Source organism: Dipodomys merriami, unplaced genomic scaffold (assembly GCF_024711535.1).
Source record: "Dipodomys merriami isolate MVZ:Mamm:240054 unplaced genomic scaffold, mDipMer1.0.p SCAF_8, whole genome shotgun sequence".
In the NCBI taxonomy this organism is placed as follows: domain Eukaryota; kingdom Metazoa; phylum Chordata; class Mammalia; order Rodentia; family Heteromyidae; genus Dipodomys; species Dipodomys merriami.
Genome location: NW_027206401.1, coordinates 4,468,732 through 4,494,228, shown reverse-complemented (window position 1 = coordinate 4,494,228; position 25,497 = coordinate 4,468,732). Strand labels below are relative to the sequence as shown.

The window sequence follows — 25,497 nt, the reverse complement described above, 5'->3', positions numbered from 1 at the left end:
CTTACTAGGCCTAAGTTGAAGCAGGTATCCTTTCTATTTGTACACACCAGGAAGAGGCCACACCTTGGCGGTCTGTCAGTGACCATGTTCATTTTTGCCACTTTACAAAAGCATAAAAAGGATGTGTGTGGTTATTTAAAAAATCACCCTTTGTCCGTGAGCTTTGTCTGCTAAAATGCTTCTGTATGACAAGTCCTCAGATTATTTCCTCCCCAAAGAATTGTGTGAACTAGTTTTTTCATATTTTCAGAAATACTAACAGGGAAATACACTGTGTATGTTCCCCAAACCCAAGAACAAAGCCCAATTTTATGTAAAACAATGATTCTCAAGCCTTTGGTTTCTCCGTTCTGTGAACTCTTTAAAATGCATGGGCTGGAGGGTTAGCTCAAGTTGTAGAGCATACATCTGGCAAGCGCCAAGACCCTGAGTTCACACGTCAGCACTAACAAAAAGAATGGAAAAATTACTGAATCTGAAGATCCTGTTTATACAGGATAACTATCAATGTCCTCTTTTAAAAACTGAAAGAGAAAAAAGTAAAAACATATTCATTAAAGTATTAGAAAATAGTGACGAAGGTGAATCTATTGCAATGAACTCTCAAAAATTTCAGGGACCACCCTCCCCCTCCCCCAAGTATCTTTGCACCATGCTTCCCCCGACCCTGTTCATCTGTTCCACATCATATCAGGGCACAATGAAGGTCCACATTTGGAGGGTGAATTTTATTTATTTTCTTTTACTTGGGTTATATGTATAGCTAAGAAAAAGCTGGAAGACATATTAATTATCAGCAAAGATCACTCTATCTTGATGGACGTGCCTCATTGGTTTACTAGATAGGGCTTGCTACAGCATAATGCTCTCATTTACAAAGGAAATCCCTCGCTACAGCGCCCTCACTCACGTGAGGAAATGTATGCCACAGATGCCTATCCTTTACCTTCTGTCTGATCTGACCACAGAGCAGTGATTTTGTGTCTCATGAAGACAATTGTCTATGTCTTAGGATGCCTCTTACTACGTCCTTGATTATAGAGAGAAAAATAAGCATTTATCATTTAAGAAAGAGGGGAACCAATACAACAGCAATATACACAAGACAATATGTTGGCAATTATTTGTACAACTTGGGGGTGGAAGGAGGGAAAGTTGGAGAAAAATGAGGGAAGGGGTAATAAGTTTGACCAGAGATGTTCTTATTACCTTAGTTATGTAATTGTAACCCCTCTGTACATCACCTTGACAATAATAAAAAATTAAAAAAAGAATCAACTCCAAATGGACCAAAGACCTTGGAGTCAAAGCAGACACCCTGAAAACATTACAGGATGGAATAGGAGAAACCCTAGGTCTCCTTGGCACAGGCCAAAATTTTCTTAATAGAGACCCAGAAACACAACAGATCAAAGGAAGGTTGGACAAACGGGATTGCATGAAATTGCAGAGCTTCTACATGGCAAAGCACATAGCTAGCAAGATCAATAGAAAGCCCACGGATTGGGAGAAGATCTTCATTACCCATACAACAGACAAGGGTCTCATGCCTAAAATATACTTGGAACTCAAAAAATTAAATTCCCCAACAACAAATCCTCAAGAAACAACTGCCCAATAAATAAGCAGGCTAAAGACTTAAAGAGAAACATCTCTGAAGAGGAAATAAGAATGGCCAATAGATAAATGAAGAAATGCTCAACCTCACTAGCTATAAAAGAAATGCAAATCAATATTGAGATTCCACCTCACCCCAGTTAGAATGGCTATAATCAAGAACTCTAATAACAACATGCTAGAGGGGATGTGGCCAGAAGGGACCCTTACTGCATTGTTGGTGGGAGTGTAAACTTGTTCAACCACTTTAGAAAGCAGTATGGAGGTTCCTCAAAAGATTCCACACAGAGCTCCTCTATGATCCAGCAATCCCACTTTGGGGCATTTACCCAAATGATCACAAGCAAGACTATGTTTATTGCAGCATTATTTACTATAGCTAAGATATGGAACCAACCCAGATGCCCCTCAGTAGATGAATGGATCAAGAAAATGTGGTATATATATACAATGGAATTCTATGCCTCCATCAGAAAGAATGACATTGCCCCATTTGTTAGGAAAGACTTGGAAAAAATTATATTAAGTGAAGTAAGCCAGCTCCAAAGAAACATAGGTCCCATGGTTTCCCTTATTTGCAATAACTAGTATATGCCTAGGACAAGTAGAAAAGGTCAAAAGCTATATACATATGACCAGATAAGATAAAGTTAAGCAAAATGAACCCCAAGATAGGGACACAAGTGTTTTTTTTATTTCTTGCAATTTTTTCTAACATATTTATAAGGTATCATGTGATTTTTTTGTTGTTTTGTATGTCTCTCCCCCATAGAATAACCCCTGTTCTCACTGTATTTGATGTTGGTATAATTTGGGGAGGGGAAGGGAAAAAAACAAATTGTTTAAATAGGGTTACAAGACACTATGTTGAAAAACAAACTTTACTATTTAGGAGTGTGTGTGTGTGTGTGTGTGCGTGTGCGTGTGCATGTGTGTGTGTGTGTGTAGAGTGTAGAGTGTAGTGGTGGAGGTGGGAGGGAAGGGATGGTAGGGGAGAAACAAAGGAAGGGGCAACAATGCTTCATAAGGAATGTACTCATTACCTTGCTCACGTAACTGTAACCTCTCTGTACAGTATTTTCACAATAAAAAACATATATATATATATATATATATATATATATATATATATATATAAAAGAAAGAACTAAAGTTGCCTTTACATTCTGCTTATATTTTGAATATATGTTACTTATCTGTGAAGGAAGCTTTTTTTCTCACTCATCCATGCTAACCAAATCTGCTCTGACAACTCTTGATTTAACCTCCCCAAAATTAGACCTTGAATTCAGAAAGAAAAGCAAAATTTAACACCTATCTTTTGAGATTTCCTAAAGGGCCTTGGAAAATCTCCAAGCTGTTCTTTTATCTTAGAAATACGAAGGCGCTGGAAATACTTGTGTCCGCTTGCTCTGTTATTACTGAAGAGTCGTGTGGGAAGACGCCGCTCTGCGGGTCGTGTGTGTGAACCGTTAGTGTATTTTGGAAGCTATGCAGTCGTGGACGGTCCCTGCAGAAGTCACACTACCTCTCTGAAGCCAGCACTCTCACGAGCGTGCGAGCATGCCGGCCAGCTCATGAGCAGGGGATTTTCTGTGGCGCCAGTTTAGATTACAGTAATAAGGATGGCTTTGTAATCCACAGAGAATTCTGGTATTTTCCTAAGGCTCTGCCCTAACTTGATGACCACTGCTTGTATCTTCAAGAAAGAAGAGTCTCTGAGATTTCTGATGGAATACCATAGCAGGGGCTCTTAACCATCGGTATTTCAAAAAATTACTGTGTGCAGGATTCCAAGCTAAAAATGCTCAGCTAAATGCTGTTTAAGATTCAAAATGGATGGAATCAGGGTTCCAGGACTCTTGTAATGAAATGAGGCTGATAATCCAGGATTCTGCAGAATAATTAGTTACTTAGCTTGGAATAGATTCATATTTTATTTTTTTACTTGCTTACAAAATCGATCATAACATTCCATTTTCTGTATTATGGTAAAGCTCCTTCCCTTTCTTTTAACCTTTTGGGTTATGTACAAAAATCTAGTAGACTTTACTTTTCTATACTAAAAGGAAATACCTTAAAACTGATTCTTACTGACATCCTAGCAAGATACAACAGAAGAACACTGGACAAATTAATCAAGCCATCAAGGTCAGTCTGAAAGTAGTTTAGAATGTTTCCTATTTAGTCAGTTCTGACCATCTTCCTTAAAGAACAAAGGTTGAGGCTGCACGGTGGTGGAGGTAGCTCACATTTGTAGTACTAGTTACTCAGGAGGATGGAGTTCAAAGCCCAGGCAGAAAGATCAGAGACACTCAATCTCCAAAATAACCAGGAAAAAGCAAGGCTGGAGGTACGGCTCAGTGGTAATGTGCCAGCCCAGCAAATAAGTAAAGCAAACATGAGGCCTTGAGTTCCAACCCAGGTTCCTGCCCCTAAAAGAATAAAACAACAACAATAAAGTGATAATAATTAAGAAAATTATGATTCATTTTGCTTATGTTCACTGGCAACCGCAGGGAACAGGAATGTGACGGGATAAACTGAAAGGGACCCCCACAAATTTTTAGGATTTCTGCAGAGGAACTTACCAGATTTGTAGCTTGTAGAACAAGACTTGAGGTCAGTTTGGAAGTCACAGAAGAGCAATGAGAGGCTCTTAATACCCTCTGAGAGAATATCTTATGACAACTTCCACCAGGAAGAACTTCGTGACCTCAGTAACTTTACAAGTGAAGTCAATGAGGCTATAGAGCAAATGAACTACGCCACCCCCTCAGGACCAGCCTAATGGACCAGCTTTCTTTTATGATCATCAACAATTGTTGAGACCATTCTATGTACAGAGTGGAAAAAGAAAAATTTGTGAAGATAGTAACTTGTAAGGAGAAAAAAAGAATTATTAGGTACGCTATTGTAATATAGGCTAGTTGAGCACATTTTGTGTTGTCTGAGTCTACAGATGTGCACCACCCATTCTGTATTAATAGAGTTAAAAAAAACATTTTGTCACTTAGAAATGTGAGTGACTCACTTCCCTATAAATCAGCCAGCTTTGCATGTGTGACCAAATTCATCTCAGCATTTCTGAGAATTGACCTCCTTTTTAGAATTTCCTGTGAACTGATTTCTATAATCTTATTGGTTTCTGAAAAATTGAACAAGTTAGGTAGTCTTGGACATGCATTCATTTTATGTTTATATGTGATTGGTGACTTTATTCTTTAAAAAAGCTTATACTTTTAAATAATTTAAAGAAGCCAGAATAAAGAGATCATTCTTTTTTTTAGGGGGGGGGGTCCAGTCGTGGGGCCTGAACTCTGGGCCTGGGCACTGTCCCTCAGCTCTTCAGCTCAAGGCTAGCGCTCTACCACTTGAGCCACAGCGCCACTTCCGGCTTTTTTTATTTTTTGCTTATGTGGTGCTGAGGAATCGAACCCAGGGCCTCAGGCATGCTAGGCAAGCGCTCTACCACTGAGCCACGTTCCCAGCCCAAAGAGATCATTCTTGACTTTGAAAAAGTACCAATATCCTTTGATTACTTTTTATTTTACTGCTATTTTCCTTGTCTGTGTTTGTACTGTGTTTACATGCCTCTGTGTGTACACTCAGTATGCTTTGTGCTTTAGACTTATATAAATGCTGTCCTGTTGAATTTAGTTCTCCATAATCTGCTTTTCTTTCTCAGTATTATCCTTCTGATAGAGATCTATGGTAATGTGTGTGTAGATTATCTGTATTTACTCTTTATGTTGAAATTTTTCAATATAAAAACGAGCCCACACACTAGGAAAGAAAATTTGCATTTTTTAAGCGAATAGCAGGGGCTGATGGAAAGATTTCAGAGAACATATAAAGACACAGATAACGCACAGCATGCAAGACCTATCTCATGCCTCACCTGTTCTCCCAGTTTTAGCTTCTGCGGCTCTTTGTGCTAGATACTTCAATAAAGATGAATGAAATCGACTTCATGGTGATTAGTTCATTGTCACCTTAGATAATTGGTCGCATAAAGGACTAAGGGTGGCTGTGCAGAATTTAGATGGTGAACATTGCATGTGGAAGGAGAAGGTGCGGTCCTGGTCCCTGCACAATGCAGGCGCACGCATGTCCCATCTCTGAGGCTGATTATATTTAACAAATGCACTGGCCTCGCCCTGCACAGGCCACACAACACATTCACAGTTCCAGGTGTGGCCATGGAATATGGTGATGGACAGGGCCAAACTGACAGGTCAGTGGAGATTCTGATAGAGAGACTGGAGGTGGAGGACAGGAAAGAATAGTGGAAGGAAGAAGGACAATTCTTGCTCTAACAGGCAGGAAGCACTGTCATTTTGGTCCAGGTTTTCAGTTAAAATTTCTTGCTACCAACATAATGTCTTCACTAAAGCAAGAGGGCATCGGAAAGAAGGGAAGCAGAGATATATTCTCCTAAATCACAGACCACCTGAAATACAGCCCTCTAGCTACCAAATTTCCCGGAGCACATTTTCTGTCATTACAATTACAGATTACTTTTTTTTTTCTTCCCTGGTACAACAACAGGGACCTCTGGGATAAGGAAGTATGTTTTACTGCTTTCACCAAAAAAAGCCTCTTTGGAACTAAAGGCATTTAAAATCACTCCACTCAGCAAGGTTTTTGTTCTTAGAGCTTCCTTTTGTTTCCATTTAAATACAGTACAAGGCATTGGAATTGCAAATCGTTCTCACTGTGGGTCCTGGAAATGGAAAAACGCAAGAGATTGGATCAAGAAATATGAACACCTTTATGGCAACAAAGTAAATAAGAGGATTTTGTTCTCATCATTTATTTTGGGAAATTAAGGTTGAGATTACAATCTTAAATGAGGCAAAAAATGTGTATTAGATACCTATAATCAATAATACAACCTATACTTAAGAGTAGACAAAAGAGTGCTGGCATATCCCCCAGGAGGTATTTTGAGGCAAAAATTTCAGATAGACATTTGCAAAGATGATTAGTGAAGATAATCTTTATTCTAAGACACAAGCAAGACAGACAAGAAATTTTCATTCTCATCCCAGGTACAAATGAATTTTTTTTTGGGGGGGGGGTCAAAAGAACAGCTACTTCCAGAGTCAGCTAAAATGCCATCAAACATTTTTTTAAATGTCTTCTTATGGCAGAAAGGGCTTTAATTTAGCTTTCAATATTTTAGGCTTATTAACCTCGAGTGAACTTGAAGATTTTCCATTAAATCTACTGTCCATCAGCTTATTACAGACACGTTACAAAGCCTCTTTATGAAGGTGGCAGGCATGAGAAAATGGTGATGTCAGATACAAAGGTGCTGTCATTCGTCAATCATTATTGACACACCTCGTGCCAAACATTATAGCAGAGGAGGGAAATGACGCTTCACACAGTAATGAAAACATAGAGGTATAAAGTAACAAGAATAATGTATTTGGAGGAATATAACAATGTAATGCTGTTTCACAAATGAACACATGAAGCTTCAAGACGCTTCCAGAAGGTCAAAGTGGAGAGGGTGTCTGATTCCTCAGACTGTGGGGAAGTAGAACTAGTCTAACTGGACTTTTTCTCACCTTTTCTTACCATGTTCTGTGCTACTCAGAATCCGTATTTTGGTGTAATTTAACAGATGGTCCCTGAAACCGTACAGCTGAAGACTTAAGGAATCTGGAGACCTGACAAAAGGAGGGGGGAGGAGTTGTCAGGATGTTAAACGCCCAGGGTCATCTCTCTCTGCTCTGCTTCCTTTCTGGGACATAACAGAGTTCGAATTAGGGCCTTGTCTCCTTTTTCTGTTTTCCCTGTGTGGGCTCCCTGCACAGAGCATGGCACTCTATGCTGTCCTGTTCTCCTGGCCACAGTCCTTCACAGATTGGGGCTGAGCACTGTGCAGGTTAGGGTCTTTCTACATGGAAATTAAGTACAGGGCAAAACAGTAGCTTCATCAACATAGTCCTCAGAAGTCCAAGTGTCCCAGGATGGATTTCCTCTAGCTAGCAAAACCCGCTAATAAAAACAGGACAAACAACACAAAACCATATTTCTCAGCCAAACAGACACTTTGAAGGGTTAATTTTTGCTGGCCTACTTAATGCTAAAAAGAGAACACAGAAAGCATGCTTTATTTACAACCTTCAAAGGAAATTAGCTATTTACATTTTTATCTGCAGGAGAGGAGAGAAACATGTTTCCTTTTTGACCTTTTATCCTCAAGTTATAGATGAAGAAGATTAAATTTGTCTGTACTGTCAGTGTAATCCATTTAGAGTTTAGAACCATTGCAGTGGAAAACATCAAGATTGACTTCAAGGCCTAGTGAATATAAATATTAAAAAACACTCTGTGAAGAGCTAAAAATGGAGAGAAAAATCTTAGTTATTGGAAATGTAATAAAAGATTTTCCAAAATAACAGAGGTAAAATGGGCATCCTATTACTTTCATCCAGAAACTTAGCTTTCATTGGTTTTAATAGGGTGAGAAGAAAATCGGCATCGGCCGGCAAGCGCAGCACCCGCTCGCCAGCCCCTGCGCAGAGCACCTGGCTTCAGCCACAAGAACACTGAGGGCTTGAGAAATGGGGAAAATGAAATAAACACTCTCGTCTACCTGAACTTCCTCCTGATCTTACATCGGAGAGGAGATGCTTCCTTAGCTATTGGGATCCATGCTGGAAATGGGGTTCACATCAAGGTTCAAAGTGACGGGAACTCTTGCATCTCTGCACTTGAGAGATGAATGAACTGACTGGAAGAGCATGTGGCTAGCAAGTGTCAGCCACTGGAAGGCCCAATTTCTCACGGGTGAAAATGGGTACAGCAGGGTCCTATCCATAAATGCCCTGCGGAACACTGGCGTGTGACAGCCCTGAGCATCTGAGGAAGGATGAACGCAGCAGAGTCTGTGCAGGAGAGGCGTGGCTTCTCATTCTGACAAATCAGAGAAGCCCTGGGTCACCCGATGAATGTTGAACAGCTGGCTGGCTGTGGGTACCATGGTCTGATTCACAGATCTGTGGGTTTCTTTGGTGTAAATACTCCTTCAAGGTCAGTTTCAATCTGCCAACCTCAAGTTCCTGACTCCAAGCTGAGAAGGGAGACTGGCAAGAAGGCCCGTCTGTGGTCTGGTAGGGAGCCGCCACCATTGCCATGTTATAAAGGAAAATTACCTCAAAGACACAGACACTTTCAAAATGGACTAATTTCTAAATGGTAAGTCTGGAATGTGTGTTACTTTTACAGTATAACTTAACTAAATTGTAAATACAAGCAATACTCTGTGTATGTGTGTGTGTATGCGTGCGTGTCTGCACGTACGTGTGACAGTATTGGGGCTTGAACTCAGGGGTTGGGTGCTGTCCCTTAGCGTTGTCACTCAAAGCTGGCATTCTACCACTTGAGCCACAGCTCCACTTCTAGCTTTTTGATTGTTAATTAGAAATGAAGTCTCACAGACTTTTTTTTTTTTTTACCCTGGCTGGCTTTGAACCACGGTCTTCAGATCTCAGCCTCCTGAGTAGCTAGGATTACAAGCCTGAGCTACCAGAATCCAGCTAAGCAAAATAGGTTTAAATGGATGATCTAACAATTGGTTCAAGGAATTTCTGAAAATTTAACCACTGGCTCTCAACAGCCAATAAGAACGGATGTCATACACATCTGACCACCTCGCTCCCCGCTTCCCCAGTACTGTCATGCCCCTGCCAAGGCTGCAGTAGCATGAAGGCATGGACATTCAGTTCAGCAGATATGCCGCATCCACAGCACCACCATTGTCTTTACTGTCAGTGCCAACAGACTTCAGCATGACTATGGCTGAGAGTTCTTGCTCACAGAAGCAGTTGCTGCTTGACAAAGCTGAGCAGTGATAAGTCAACGGCCAGCCTTGCCACTGTGAATCCTACTTAAAACCTTAGCTCCTCATTTTCTTTCCTAATTTCTTGCTTTCGATTTCCTCACTTCCCCAAGGCACATTAAAGACACTTTCCGAGGGGCTCCCTTCAGGCTTTTCAGTGATTGGATTTCTGCCTCATCTACAAGGTTCACGCTGAGCTGACTTCATGTCCTCAGCTCTAGTTCAGGGAAGTCACAACCATGAGTAATAGCACAGTTCCTGTTTTGCAGTATCCTTAAATTTATATTTCAATTATTCAGACCTTCACATTCTGATTCATTAGGAAATTGTGATTTCACTTGATGGCAATAAAAGAATCATTGCTTGAGTGTAGCCAAGTAAAATCTGTTGGGGTTTTTTTTCTTAAAGCTTCCTAGTTCCTAATTAAAGGTGTACCAAATATATGCTTTGAATGAGGACAATAATCTTCTACCTTCTTGCTTCCCACTGGCTCTTGCCTTTCTGAAATGTCCTTATGCAGACCAACCTTCCAAGACCTGGGTGAGAAACATTTACTTTCCCTGTTCTAGAACCTTCCATGGAATGAGGACCTGAAGTTAACATTCAAAACCTTACACGGCTTGGCACTTACACATCTTTTCATCCCAATTACTTCCCTATACACATGGTTCCAGTCATCCCAGACCATGCGCCCATCTATCAGTGTCCGTGGGCCCTTACACCTTTGCTCCCTGTCTGCTTCCCTGATGACTGACCTCCTCCTCTCCTCCTCTACCATCACAGTGCCACGTGGACTTCAGTATTAGTGCAAGATGGTCATCTACAGCTCTCTTCTGGATAGTGCCACTGTGTTTATGACACTCATTCTCATGTGATGGATGAACTTTCTATAAGTATCCTCTCTCCCACTGTCCTGCCAAGTGCCTACACGTACACGTACACACGTACACGTACACGTACACGTACACACACACACACACACACACACACACACACTTGGGGTGTCAGGGTGGTACTGGGGCTTGAACTCAGGGCTTGGGAGCTTTTCCACTCAAAGCTAGTGTTCCGCTTACTTGAGCCATAGCTCCACTTTCAGCTTCTGGAGGTTAATTGAAGGTGAGAGGCTCCTGGACTTTCCCATCCTGGCTGTCCTCCGTCACCAACCTTAGTCCAAAAGGAGGGGGAAGAGGAATGACTCCGCATGTGGAGATACTGTGACCAATAATGAGACTCCTTCTCAGCCAATCAGAGCAGGGGCACACCCTAGGGGCGGAGCCAGGGCCCTGGAACGGCTGTGCACCCCGGCTCTGGACAGGAGTCTGTTCTGCTGTTTCACTCGTCATTTCACCATGTCTTTCTCTTTCACAGAAACCCATTCTGTCTGCTTTGGACATTTTCCTGCCTTTAATTTTTTAATTAGTGGAGAAAACAAACTGAACCCCAGATGGTATAAAAACAATAAAAACTACTGGCTGGTGGCTCATGCCTGTCATCCTAGCTACTCAGGGGGCTGAGATCTGAGGATTGCAGTTTGAAGCCAGCCTGGGCAGGAAAGTCTGAGAGGCTCTTATTAATCTCCAATTAACCACCAGAAAACCAGAAGTGGTAGAGCCCTAGCCTTGAGCAAAAAGAGCTCAGGGGCAGCATACAGGCCCTGAGTGCAAAGAAGGCTTTCATGACAAGGCTGGCCTTTAACTCAGATCTTTCCCACATTTGGCTTATCACTCAAGAATCTGTCGCTGCTTATGTGCATTCTTACACAGTATCGCAAAGCCACCTGCGGCTGCGCACTGCCGCCCTCGCTGCATGGGAGGCAGGACTTGGAGAACCACTGTGTTTTGGCAGATGCACCAAAAGTTGGTGAGATGCCATCTCAACACAAAAGGCTGGGTATCCATGTGCACCCGTCATTCTAGCTACAGCTAGAATCATGCACAGGAGTCACCGGCCAGCTCTGCTCAGGCAGAACAGACCTCAGTAAAAGTTAACCAAAACTAAAAGGGCTGGACTGAGGAGGGGAGTGCTACGGGGCTAGCGGGCTGTCTGCATCATGTGAAATTATGCCTGCAATGCAGAGAGGAGGAGTGGACGCCCGCGTGAACTAAAGCGCGTCTTATCTTCTCAGTAGTGAAGAGAAAGAAAAAAAGGAAAGAAAGAAAGAAAAGAAATGGCTTCAAAATCAACTACAGTGGGAGCCACTGGAGAAATTCACTTGAACAAAGTTCTAGAAAAACAGTAAGAATGGAGGAGATACAAGACTGGACTGCTGACAGTCGGTTCACATTCAAACATGTACACGACATGGAGCTGGCTTTCAACACAAGATCACAAAGGTTTAGAAGCGTCGTAGAACACCTAAGAATGGCACCCTCCTCCTCAGAGGTGGAAAACGCCAGGGTTACTGGCTAGGGGACATGTGTGTTCTAGAGGAGGAAGGGAAGCCAGGAATCCGCATCAGTGAGGGCACCGGTGTGGTGACCCCACCGAGATAACAGTGAAATCGGAGCCAAAGTGGTACGCAGGAAGGAAAATTAAAAAAAAATAGACTATTAAGGAAAAATGTCAAAGAGGTACAGGGTTTGAAATGGAGCCTACAAAGGTTGCGGGGTGATTCATAAATGTCTTTCTAAGAATTGTGTGTGTGTGTGTGTGTGTGTGTGTGTGTGTGTGTGTGTGTGTGTGTCACTACTGGCTTGAACTCAGGCATTTTTTTGTTCAAGGATGGTGCTCTAACACTTGAGCCACATCTCTGCTTCAGCTGTTTGCCAGTTAACTTCTGTGCTGGGCTGGCTTCAAACCATGGTGCTCAGATTTCACCCCTCTGAGCAGCAAGGGTTACAGGCATGAGCTACTGGTACCTGGCTAGGAATAGGGTTTTTTAAATTACTATAACTTTAAATTACCAAAGGCAGAATTTAACTGGGAGGAAATAAAGAATTCTTGATAATTAAAATATGAAACAATCTGGCCAGAGAGGATAGGCATCTCCAAGTCTGCCTTAATTAGATGCTAAAAATAGTCCTTTGTAAAGTCCTGTTTGCTTTCTAGGCCATCCAGCATTCTAGAGACAAGCTTTTAATCTCTGCAATGTGCTAATTGTTTCTAATGGCCTGTAAACAAACTCCCAAAACTATTAACCTCTCTCTTTTAGCCAGAGATTCAGGAAATGAGTCTTAGAAAGAAATGTCCCCTGAGGTTGCTCAAGAGAGTATCTCAGAGCAGAGGCATGGTGTCTTGGTTAGAGGGGACTCAAGGTCAAACCCAGGCTGGGGCTTGTAGTAGCTAAATTTCAAACCTCAAGAAAAAAGCCCACCAAGATTTTAAAAAAGAAAACCGCTACCCCATTCTCTGGTTTAGTCTGGGACTATAAATGATGATGCCTTGTGGGTAGCTTCTAGGACCACAAATCTACAGAAAATGGAGAAGACAGAGGACTAGAGTGTTGACAGTCAGGAAACATTCAAATATGCACACAAAATGGAGTTGGATTTTAATAGAAAATTATAAAGGTTTAGCAGTTTCATAGAACACATGAGAATGGCACCCTCCTCAAGAGGGGAAAACATCAGGTCTATCTATCTATCTATCTATCTATCTATCTATCTATCTATCTATCTATCTATCTATCTATCTATCTACCTACCTACCTACCTACCTACCTACCTACCTATCTACCTATCTATCTATCTATCTATCTATCTATCTATCTATCTATCTATCTATCTATCTATCTATCTATCTATCTATCTATCTGGCATTGCGGTTTGAACTCAGGGACTCATGTTTGTTAGGCTGGCATTCAACCACTTGAAGCATACTTCCTGCCCTGCTTTTTGCTGGTTATTTTGCAGATGGAGTCTACCCAACTTTTCTGTTGGGTTGGCCTTGAGCTGCGATTCTCCATATCTTCACCTTCTGAGTAGTTTAGATTATTTCTGTGTCATTCATGCCTGGATAAAATTATTACAATTGATAAAAATGTTCCAAGCTGAACCTAGTAAGCAAAAATTGATGCCAGATTGGGAATAGAATTCAAATTAGCCTTCAAGGTAACTGTTAGATCATTTGGACTTTGCCAGAAAACCACCCATTTATCCAGGTAAGGGAAAGGGACTGGCAAGACCCCTTCTCACAAGGGAGAAGTGAGAAGAAGTGCTGTTGTCTGAGGTGACCTATATAACCTAGGCGGTCTAGGAGGGGCTACAAGGGGCTAGGAGCCCGAGACCCCGGTGTGGGTGTGTGGGCCAGGGCCAGGATTTACGGCTGCTGCCCAAGTAGTAGATAAGGGTCCTGCCCAGACCTGAAGCTCACTCTAAGGGGCTCCTGTTGCCTTGTATGGTGGTAGCTGCCCCAGAACAGTGCCATCCCAAGGTAAAGGGGGTTGGCATCTGATTGTTTACTGCCTTTGCTATATGGGCTAGTGTTGCCTAGAAAGGGAGCATGTCAGGCGGTGGAGGGGAAGGAGAGTGCTAAGCTATGGGAAGGTAGCAACCATCTCCAAACCATCAGGGAGCAAGCCAGGGGTATTTGCAAATCTCTCTTCATTATTTGTCTCCTTTAGAACATAATTTGCCCTGAAAGAATAATCATAAAATAGCCTAAACATGGGATGAAAAAGACGGCAATAAAAAGATGCTTTTCCAACCAGATCTTGCCAATCTTGTGACATGTGAATGTCCTGCCAAGCACGGAACCAGGAGTAGTGAGCAGAAATGGAAGCCCAGGTGGAGGGTCCCCAAACAGACACAATCATTAGATCAAAATTCTGAGTGATTTTATCTTATGGGACATTATGAATTAGTGAAGCAGTAGATGGCTGGATCGACGGTGTTAGAATAATTATTTTCATGATGATGATGATAATAACAATGATGGTGATCATAGAACTTGGTTCTTTTCAAAGTTCATCAACATTTGCAACAATGAAATTATGAAGCTATGAGAAAGCACCCTGGGTAAGTTGAGTTAGCTTAGTCTTGCCAAAGGAATTCATATGAAGCTAGAACAGTTAACAATGATGATAACTGCTGACAGAAAAGTCTTAACACTTGATGTGGAAGAACACTCAAAATACATGAGAAGCAAGGAATGGAATGATATTTACTCTTACCATTACACATACTGAAAAGTGCTAGCATTCCTGACATAAAAGCAGCTGTTCATACTTATTTTTTTAAAGTCAAATACTCCATAGAAAACATGGTGGAGGAAGATCAAAACAAGTCATTCCACCGGGCACCAGTGGCTCACACCTGTAATCCTAGCTACTCCAGAGGCTGAGATCTGAGGATCACGGTTCAGAGCCAGCCCGGGCAGGAAAGTGTGAAACTCTTATCTCCAATTAACCACCAGAAAACTGGAAGTGATGCTGTGGCTCAAGTGGTAGAGTGCTCGCCTTGAGCTGAAGAGCTGAGGGACAGCGCCCAGGCCCAGAGTTCAGGCCCCACAACTGACAAAAAAAAAAAAAAAAGTTATTCTAACAGGAATGAACACAGCTGGTTCACCTACATGTCATGCCCAGGGTCCAGGCTGACAGACCATCCAACAGAACAACCACCAGAGCCACTGTAGCTGTTAAAGCACAGAGTGATAAGGCTCCAAACGGAGTCTCTGGCGGGCAGGCCTGGCAGCTCTGAGCCCTGGGTCTGCTGGCTCAGCCTCTAGGATGGGGGCACTCCAGAGCCAGGACTGACTGCACTGAAACAGCTTCTCCTCACCCATCCCACCGTTTCAACTCCAGTAGAGAAAAAGGCTCCGGCCGGCTGCCTGGAGGCTCACTGTGCCTCTCAGTAAATGCTGTGAAGATCGCACGGCTTCTCTGAGCATTTAAGGAGGCGGGGCAGCTCAACATACTGAGCAGGTGCCAAGAGTGAGAAGCGGGAGCAGGCCACGCCGCCACAGTCCGCTAATGCCTGCACTGGTGAGACTGGCTGACAGGAGCGTCTGAATGGATGTGCGGCTCAGATGAGGCTTCTGAGCTGGCGTCGAGCTCAGCTCCTGCACCGTGTGCTGCCGCCTGAGCAGTGCCTTATCAGTTCTGCTAAAGACTGCAGACTCGTTGCACTCCTGCTAAGGAGCGCGTGGGAGCCAGTGCCCCAGGACCACGGCAACCACGTTCCACATCACCAATCACCCAGTCCACCTGGAGTAAGGTGGCGTTTGAGCTACAGTGCGGTGCTCTCTGATTTGGTTCCCTGTGGCCTCTCTTTTTCTCTGCTCCATCCTCCTGGCCTTCTTAGGGCTGATTCTCTCAGCTTAAGGTTACCGATGGCATGAAAACCCTGCAACCCTTCTGGGATCAGACCGAGGCATCAGGAGGGACATATTCCGAGTGAAGCTGGAGCCTTGTTTTATTAGAGATCTGCCAACATCTCCAATCTTTATAAAGCGAATGAGTGAAGGACTAGCTTCCGTTGTAAGGTACATCTACATCGTCGTCATCATCATCATCATCATCATCATCATCATCATCATCGTCGTCGTCGTCATCGTCATCACATCAATGAACACAAAGGGTGGCACGCCTTTTAAGCCCAACAGAGGTGTTAGAGACTTACTGGATGTGCAAAACTAAATCACAGTTTTTGGTTCTGGAAAATGCTTTTCAGGGTTGTTTATCTCTGCCCAGCCTCTCCTTCACAGCACATGCTCCTTCAATGGCGGTGGCTGCCTCCGTGAAGCATGCTAGCTGAGGCCGGGCAGGGTGAGTGCCCTCTTTAATTGATCAAAATGCAAATGAAAGAGCCAGCCTCTTGGCTCAGGGGGAAGAGCGAGGTGTCGCACACCCAGGAGGAGCCAACAGCGGTCAAGAGCACAGCTCCACCATCGCCCTCACCCGAAGCGAGCGTCCCCTCCCACACAGCACGACACACGCTGGGGCCGGAGGTCGGCCTGGCCGGGCCTGCGTGCGGCAGGGTGCTCAGCAGCATTCTGGCCTCCACACGCCCAGGGCCGGCGGCCGGGCACGCGCACACATCGTCAGAGGACCCCGTGAGGTGTGGGGGAACAACCCCGCTCAACCACCATGCTCCACAGCTCCTCGGGATGCTTTCTCTACAGATTCCTGCGCCATCCTATGTCAATTAAAAACGAAAAAGAATGCAGGCAGGAAGAGGAGAAAATGAAAAAATACCAAGAAAACGAAATGTCAGAACGAGGCCGCAGAGAACGTCCGTGACGTGGCTTCCTCGCGTAGAGGGTCTGGGCGTGTGTGCACTTTCCTGTCCCCAAGTGGAAAAAACAAAAACCAACTCAGCTTGCTAATGACAGGAGAAATGCACCAGCACGGCAGTGTCTGGGACCCAGAGGTCACACCAGCCAGAGAAATAAGATGACACAGTCTTTAGTGATGCTTCTAGGCCACGGTTGACGTCAGTCTGCAGAGCAAAACAGACAGAGGAGACAATCCTGCGAGACAATCCTCCTGCAGCTAGCAAGTGGGAGCCAAGGGGTGATAGTGTCTGCGGTATGCCTGGCACTGTGCAGACGTGGACATCATTACGCTTCACCATCTTCACACGAGGCTGGGGGGGCTGGGGAGGCTGGGGGGCTGGGGGAGCTGGGGGGGGCTGGGGAGGCTGGGGAGGCTGGGGGGCTGGGGAGGCTGGGGGGCTGGGGAGGCTGGGGGGCTGGGGAGGCTGGGGAGGCTGGGGGGGGCTGCAGGGGCTGGGAGGGCTGGGGAGGCTGGGGGGGCTGGGGGGCTGGGGAGGCTGGGGGGCCTGGGGAGGCTGCAGGGGCTGGGAGGCCTGGGGAGGCTGGGGGGGCTGGGGGGCTGGGGAGGCTGGGGGGCTGGGGAGGCTGGGGGCCTGGGGAGGCTGGGGGGGCTGCAGGGGCTGGGAGGGCTGGGGAGGCTGGGGGGGCTGGGGGGATGGGGGAGCTGGGGGGCTGGGGGAGCTGGGGAGGCTGGGGGGCTGGGGGAACTGGGGAGGTTGGGGGGACTGGGGGGGCTGAGGAGGCTGGGGGAGCTGGGGAGGCTGGGGGAGCCGGGGGGGTCTGGGGAGGCTGGGGGAGCTGGGGGAGTTGGGGAGGCTGGGGAGGCTGGGGGGCTGCGGGGCTGGGGAGGGTTGGGAGGCTGGGGGGGCTGCGGAGGCTGGGGGGGCTGCGGAGGCTGGAGGGCTGGGGAGGGCTGGGAGGGCTGGGGGGGCTGGGGAGGCTGGGGAGGCTGGGGGAGCTGGGGGGCAGGGGGGTCTGGGGGGTCTGGGGAGGTTGGGGGTCTGGGGAGGTTGGGGGTCTGGGGAGGTTGGGGGGCTGGGGGGCAGGGGGGTCTGGGGAGGTTGGGGGTCTGGGGAGGTTGGGGGGCTGGGGGGCAGGGGGGTCTGGGGAGGTTGGGGGTCTGGGGAGGTTGGGGGGCTGGGGAGGCTGGGAGGCTGGGGGACTGGGGGAGCTGGGGGGCTGGGGGGCCGGGGGTGTGCCTCCAGAGCAGCCCTGGGCAGCACTCGCGCAGGGCTGGCTCAGTCACCTCCCAGAGCACCGCCTAGCCACGCGAGGGACAGCCAACCCGTGCTGAGCAGCGCAGGTGGACAGACAGATATGCAGACAGACAAGGAGCCAGTGGTAGTCCTAAGCAATGTGCCCAGGTAATTCAGGTTTGCCTTGACTAAGTTTTCAACATAGGTAAGAGGATCATTCAACCTGTCAGTTATTTGGTAAAGAATAAAAAGTTCAAAGACTTTTCATCTTTTATATTTCCTGTATTAAAGTGTCTCTCCATATGGAGCTGGAGTTGTATTGGCCAAAGGTCTCTCTCCAGAAAGCCAGACTAGAGCTGGACAGCGGCCGCCACCGCCAGGTAGGAACCAGAGTGTGGGATGTCCGTCATCTTCGCACTTCCGGGATTTTAGAGTTTCATCAACATAACTTCCGCAGTAAGACTGCTTGTAACGGAATCGCTATAGCTGTTATCGTAGTGATTTGAGGGACACTGTCTCAGACATTTTCAACTTCATAGTTCAGTGCTGGCATTTGGCCCGGGAGGGATCGTCAGCCGGTCACTGTGCACAAGACACCCGTGGGCTGCCACGCTGCCTGGTGTGGCAGTGAGGACAGCCGAGCCCGTGGACTGCCCCCTGGCCACCCCCAGATGGCCAGTCTTCATCACCCCAGGCTTTGTTAGATGTCCAATGCAAACATCACACATGCAAAATGTTAGCGGAGGATACAGGCAAGTCTGGCAGACCCGGGGCGAAGAGCCCACTGGTAACACGTGAATAGCATGAGAGGGGTTCTGAAGCACCTCCATGTGGAGTTCATTTCCTGGATTAGCACCACAAACCTGGGAGGAAGCTGAGGCTAAAGAGCTGTACAACTAATAATTCCAGTAATGCCCGGCAGCAGCAAACCAGGCCTGATTTCAAGGCCTTTGCTTTCTGTTCTGTCATGGGCCTGGCATCAGACACTAGCAGCAATGGAGGCTGCTAGTTTAAGGTGGAATGCCCTCCACAGGTTCACAGGTGAATTGTTTGGTCCTTGGCTCATGACACCCTTTGGGAGGTGGTGGGGACACTGGGGACATACTCTCTCAGAGACTTGTGCTTGGTAGGCCCGGGCTCCACCACTGAACTACATCTCTCTTGGGAGATTTCTGACCCTGGCCCAGCTCTAGTCTTTTGTTAAACTACTTGGATCAGTTTAACCTTCTTGCCCACTTTAACCTAGTCACTGGGAAGCACTCATGGAAATCAGTTGGGATCAGCTTTTGAAATAATCATTGAGCAAATGAAATAGCCTTTAAAAATGGGCATCAAAACAGAATCCACGCTAAGAAAGTGCAATTCCACTTGCCAGGAAGCTCATCCACCTGCACTAAGCCTAGGATGTTACAACCCTATCCCAAGTCCCTCACAGTTCAGACGCACAATTAAAGAGATAAGAAGTTGGCATTTGTTTTCAAAACTGTTAATAACATGGTAGAGGAATTAAAAATGGCATTACTATAATAATTTATCTGCAACATGGCTGATCATACATATTATGGATACATTTTTGGAATAATAATTCTGTTTCTTAAAAGACATGATAAAGTATCTCATCTCTTCTTAAATCTATGAAATTGAAATTTGGTATGAAAATAAAATTTTAAATGTATTTAATTTTTCTCTCACATACATTTTCACTATTTGAATGTGCATATGTTTCTATTTTAAAGGAGATAAATTATGTCAGATAACACAAAGGAAATTTACAGTAGTCCATGCGAAATGGATATTATAGTAATTGCAAGAAACAGTTAAAACTTTGTTTTCTTTTGCACCTATATGCATTGTTATATAATGCTTTTTTTGAGTAAGGTTATCAGGATATCAAATTAATAAGGCTGATTACTTCTTGCTATCAAAATATGTATTCTTTTACTGGAATAGTTCCCTCTGAATTATAGCAATTACTAGAACAAGCTAAATAGGATTACTTTTGTCTAGAAATACTTATTATGCACTCCATTTTGTAATACTCTCTGAATACCTGTTCTTGGGGTTTGCTCATTTCTTTTTCTAGGTCCTAGTCTGTAGTCTACAGGAGACACAGAATGGTACCCCAGGGTCTTATTTAGTGAAGGAGATGCAGCCCAGCTGGTGGCATGTAGTCAGTGGGCAGGCTCCTTAAAGAGCAGCTGCACCAAGAAATTTAGACAGGTGGGCCATAGTGGCTTGGCCCACCATGTAGGCCAAACTGCTGGCCAGTGGGCTGTTCAATAACCACGCCAGACCTAATCAGCTCTCTCAATTGATCTTGACTTTTTTCCTTTCCCTGCCTAGGCCCTGGTTCCACAGGAGCAAGTTAAAAATCATAGCTATTGGGAAGGGATGGGAAGGGGAAACAAAGGAGGAGGCAACAATGCTTGATAAGAAATGTACTCATTACCTTGCCATGAAAATACCCCTCTGAGCGGTATTTTCACAATAAAAAATTTAAAAGATCATAGATACCCACTTCTGTCTTGATTTCTGCTTCTGGAAGACTCAGCCCTAACATGTCTCTGTCATAGCTTTTATAGCAGCTGGGAAGTTAAGCTCTACTGAAATGGAAGTGACATTGATAAAGTTCTTTCTTTCTTTCCAAAGTACTTTTGGGTCAGCAAGGGCCAGTATGTGTCACAGTTAAGTCTTAGGTAATTATGCTCCCATTTTATTCCTCTCACTAATATTTAAGAACATTTGCATTTAGGAATCTGGTCCCTCCTCTCTCAAAATATTCCTCTTGAGCTGATACTTACTGCTAGACATTCCCATTTGGATGTTTGTCATTTCTAAAAAGAACTATTATATATATATATATATATATATATATATATATGTAATATATATACACACATATATTTCTCAAAAGGAAAAGAATAATAAACATTGCAATTGATGTTATATTTATATAGAGATCTAAAATTTTCAAGGAACATTCATATAACTTATAAACTTTGAGAATTTTTAAAAAACATTAGGAAAGCGTGCTCAATGATTTATCTGCTCCAAGTGCAACAACTGCATGTGTACACACAGGGGGACGATGCTCCCACAGCTCTGTCCAGAGCTGTCTGCCCCTTACTTCCTCCCCACAAGGGACTTAGTCCAGACACAAATGCATTTCATTTCCTGAGCAAACTGGACTTGTGTGCCTACAATTTAAGGCTTTAGAACTGGGTACTTTTTCTACCACACTCCCAAGGTGTATTTGTACGTTTGGGCAGTGCTAGCTGGACCTGCTGTTCTGGGACGTGAAATGTTTTGCTAAGTGTGTTCTGTGTGTGGATTCACCTGGCCTCCAGTAAGTGTGTTCTGTGTGTGGATTCACCTGGCCTCCAGTAAGTGTGTTCTGTGTGTGGATTCACCTGGCCTCCAGTAAGTGTGTTCTGTGTGTGGATTCACCTGGCCGCCAGTAAGTGTGTTCTGTGTGTGGATTCACCTGGCCTCCAGTAAGTGTGTTCTGTGTGTGGATTCACCTGGCCGCCAGTAAGTGTATTCTGTGTATGGATTCACTTGGCTGCCAGTAAGTATGTTCTGTGTATGGATTCACTTGGCCGCCAGATAACACTGCACCAAGGGCTTTCTTTGGTCCAGAAACACAGGTAGTGAGTGAAGAATCAAGTTATATACCCTTACAGTCTGTCTTCCAAGTGGCATCCTTAGCCATAATGCTATCCATACATCTTGAGGGTCGGCAAGGCCATCGCAGGCTAGCTAAAAAGATCCATAAACCTTAAGAAGGAAAATGAACAGGAAAGGAGACAGTCTTCTTTGGTTGTGGGGACAAATCATATTCAAAGGCTTTACAAGTTTAGAGGTGATCCCAGGCTAAAGACATATAAAGAAGGTTTGGATTGATGATGTAAGTAAGCCTGCGTCTGTGGTCCTGAGAAGCCTTCCCCAGGAGAGACTGTCTGGGAGAACCATTTTCATCAAAATGGGAAAGGTGTTGTGGAGTGAGAATCAGTCACTGTTGGCAAACAGGTCAGTAGCAGGACAACAGAGGACTGCAGCCTGTTGGGGACAGAAAGTCAATTTGTCTCTCTGGGAATAGAGTGCGCTGTCAGAACAGGGGATCGAAGTCAGTCTGTGAAGGTAGGAACACGGAATAGCAAGTCCTCAATGACCTGAGTGGCAGCTCTATTGGAGCACGATCCGCCTGTCCCTTGTGCTTCTCACTAACGAGTATGGAGAACAGCGCAGAGACGCATGTTCATATGTCCCTACTTGTAACACTGATTGTTACCAGCGATACTGGGACTGTCCCAGACCAGTCTTGTGATGTGACCAAGGGTAACCTGGGGTTGGTGGCATGAGACAAATTTTATTTACAAAGACTTCCCGGACATCCCAGCATTGGTCGCACAATATTTCAAGTTGAAAGGAAAGAGCAAGAATTTCACAAACTATCTTTCCCTGGCTGAGCTATATCTTTCAGTGATCACAGACTAGGAAGATTGTTTGTGAAATTCTTACCATCCCCTTCCATTTCTGCCTCCGTCTCCAATCAGAGACCATGCACTTCCCTGTAATCAGTGACGTAAGATGGGGGGAGGTGGAGGAAGGGAGGGCCTGGAGCCGGGCAGAAGTGGAAAGTACATGATAGTACTCGGAGGGTTCTTACCAGAAAGCTTCTTTGTGCCACTTATTAATTACTCTAGAACTATGCATTAGTCGATGTTCATAAGAGCAATACACGAAGAGGAAATATATGCATGTATGTATAGAATTTCTAGTGATTATAAATGTTTTGAAGGTGTTTGTTGGATACGTAATACTATCATGCTGTGATCTTAATTAGCGTATCTGATTTTCCTATGTTCTTTAGTCATTTGGATTACCATTTTTGAAAGGGTTTGCCTTTTTCTCCTGTGTTGTTTCCCCCTTCTGAGCCCTTCAACACTTACCTGTGTTGCCATCCTGCCCTTGGACTTGCAGGTTCTCTCCCTGAATGGTGTCCTTGGCTGGAGTCCTGACTTGAATGTACATCTTCTCATCCTTCATTAAGACCCCTGCGCAGTCTATGTAGAAATCTTCCTCTATACCAGAGTCATAAAGATAATGCCCTATTTTATGGGTAGGTTTATTGTTTTAATTTTTATACTATAGCTTAAATTTCATCAATAATAATATCTATATATGATGTAAGATAGATTGAAGTTCAAAATTTTCTTTTGTGTATGTGCCGGTGCTTGGGCTTAAACTCAGGGCCTGGGTGCTTGCTGTCCTGTAGCTTTTTTGCTCAAGGTGAGCACTTAACGACTTGAGCTACAGCTGCACTTCCGCCTTTTTGGAGGTTAAATGGAGATAAGCCACATGCACTGTCCTGCCCTTGCCTGTTTTCCTGAGATCTCCCCAGCAGGTACTGAAGACCACAGATGCTTTGCCCGTGACACAGATGAGGGCCAGCGCGGCCATGTCTGCAGTAGTATCACCGTGTAAAGGCTCTTCTGGAACTACAGCAGAAACTGTCAGTGCCGCTGGAAACGCTCAAGGTTCCCCTGCCACATGAGATGTGGGACACAGAGTCTGTCCAATTAACAAGGACAAAAATCAACACACCATGTGTCTTGCTTCAATAAATAATTTAGCACTCCAAGTTTTTTAGAGGATTGCTTATTTTGTTGCAAATAGCTCTACCAGCTGGGGAGACCACAAAGGACAAATCTGCAAATACTTAATTCTAAATGTCATGAGAAATAATAGCTTTGCGCCGGATGTTTATAGAGCTGAAGGTAGATGATATCATTGCTAATCATCAAAAAGTGCCCTCCTAGCAGTTAAAAACATTTATCTAGAGATATGAATGGGCACAGACCTTTTTATTTTTGCAATGGTAACTTCTTTCTCTCACACAGTTTATAGACAATTGCAAATTACAAAGAAAACCCTAAGAAAACCCTGCCACTGAAATGCACAAGCCATAAAATCATTCTGATGAAAATGCACCTTAATGAGAGACAGAGACAGAGAGACAGAGAGAGGCGTGCGGCTGTCTTTGAATCTGCAGCAAGGACCATTTGGATGCTTCAAGAACAAAGCTGCCTCTTTCTCAACACCCATCACAGAAAATGAACTGCTTCAGCTCCAGCCGGTTACACCATGCAAGGTTGACCTTAACAGATAGAAAATTGGTCTGGGAGGATTTGCAATCTCGCCCTCCTCTTGCCAGCGGGGATGCTGGGCACCCACAGTGACAGCTGGGTGGAAAGGCAGAGCATGTGAAATTCATGCGCGGGCACCTGCAGCACCCCCAGACCCGAGGACGCAGCGGCTCCGGTGGAAATCTGCAGGGCTCACCACAGGGGAAATGAAGGTCACGCACTGACATTAAAACGGACCTGGTTCACATTTCAAACTATCAATGTAGATAAAATATTTCCTCTATAGTTTCCTAAGTACATGACCCCAAACGATATGTCTTGGTAATGCGCGCTGTATGGCTTGGAGTGGCTGGACTCCCCCTCGATTCCTAACAGCTCCTTGAAACTCTGCTTTGATTTCTAACCAATTTATTTATTATCTAATTTTCTTTTGGAAGATTGCATTAAATTCAGAAGGGATTTCTACAAGGAGGGCATTATGTAGGGAGAGACTTTGCTTTCAGTTTGGTGAACTTCGTTCAGGACACAGTCTTACTTTAATTCGTTAGCCCACATGTATTTAAATGTCTCTGGTGTGAAGAGGTGCTGGGCCGGGGCTGGAGCACCGCCTGGCTTGCTGGGGAAGCAGGCTCTTTGGGCCTGGCCCTTACAGCTGCCTGCAGTTTCACAGAGCAGACGCCGCTGGTGCAGCTCTGGGTTTCTCTGCTGTTTGGGGGAAGGTGGAGGAGGTGGATCGGGAAGTCTGGCTCTTTCCTGTCTCTGGGACCCGCTTCAACTGTACTGCTCATTTCCTGTCCATGTGGAAACCTGCCTCCAGCCTGACAGCTGGCCTTGCCTTTCGTTGAGGAGGGAGGTGCGCTCAGAGGAAACGCGGGAGGCCACACCCACCTTGGTTGGTTGAACCCCTTCTTTGTGGCAAGAGCAGATGTCACTTTTTTTTTTTAATGTTTTAATCTCAAGTTCTTCCTCTATGAGGGAGAAGTCCAAATTATTCTAAGTGATGTAACAGAAAAATCTCAGGCCTCAAAGCTGCATTTTAACCTCAGTGGAGGAAAGGTAACTATATTTTTATGGAACGTTTGGACAAAGGATGGGATATAGGAGGCGTTAGAGCAGCTTTCTATCAGCGTAGACGGGTGTGCCACACTCCCAGGAGAGCGTTACTCACAGAAGAAGCGACAGGACTCACTCCCAAGGGTGTGGGCAGTGTGGACAGCCTGCTTCAGACTAGAAGACAGAGGGTGAGGCTTCCCCTTTCATCTTACGAAGTTATGACGTTCCATTCTCCTCTAGAAAGCACTCCCGTTTCCCGTGACGTGGGGTGGAATTCCCGGCAACACGGACTGCCCCACACTTACAGGAAGAAGCTGTCTTTTGTCCCTGGTGTGAAGCAACGTTCTTTGGGAATGTGCCCAGAGATGGCACCCTATCAAGGGAGAGATGCGTGTGCACACAGCAAGGGCTC

At 45.0% G+C, this 25,497-nt stretch overlaps 1 protein-coding gene and 1 long non-coding RNA gene across 4 annotated transcripts in view; both read right to left on the bottom strand.

Moving 5' to 3' along the window:
• The window catches only part of Prkn (parkin RBR E3 ubiquitin protein ligase), a 978,959-nt gene that overhangs the window by 389,201 nt on the left and 564,261 nt on the right, over nucleotides 1-25,497 (bottom strand). The window lies entirely within an intron of this gene.
• On the bottom strand, nucleotides 6,258-10,634 carry LOC138819215 (uncharacterized). Its single transcript, XR_011369368.1, has 3 exons — nucleotides 10,549-10,634; nucleotides 7,197-7,298; nucleotides 6,258-6,343 (listed from the first exon to the last, which is right to left on the bottom strand). It is a non-coding gene; the product is annotated as an uncharacterized lncRNA (long non-coding RNA).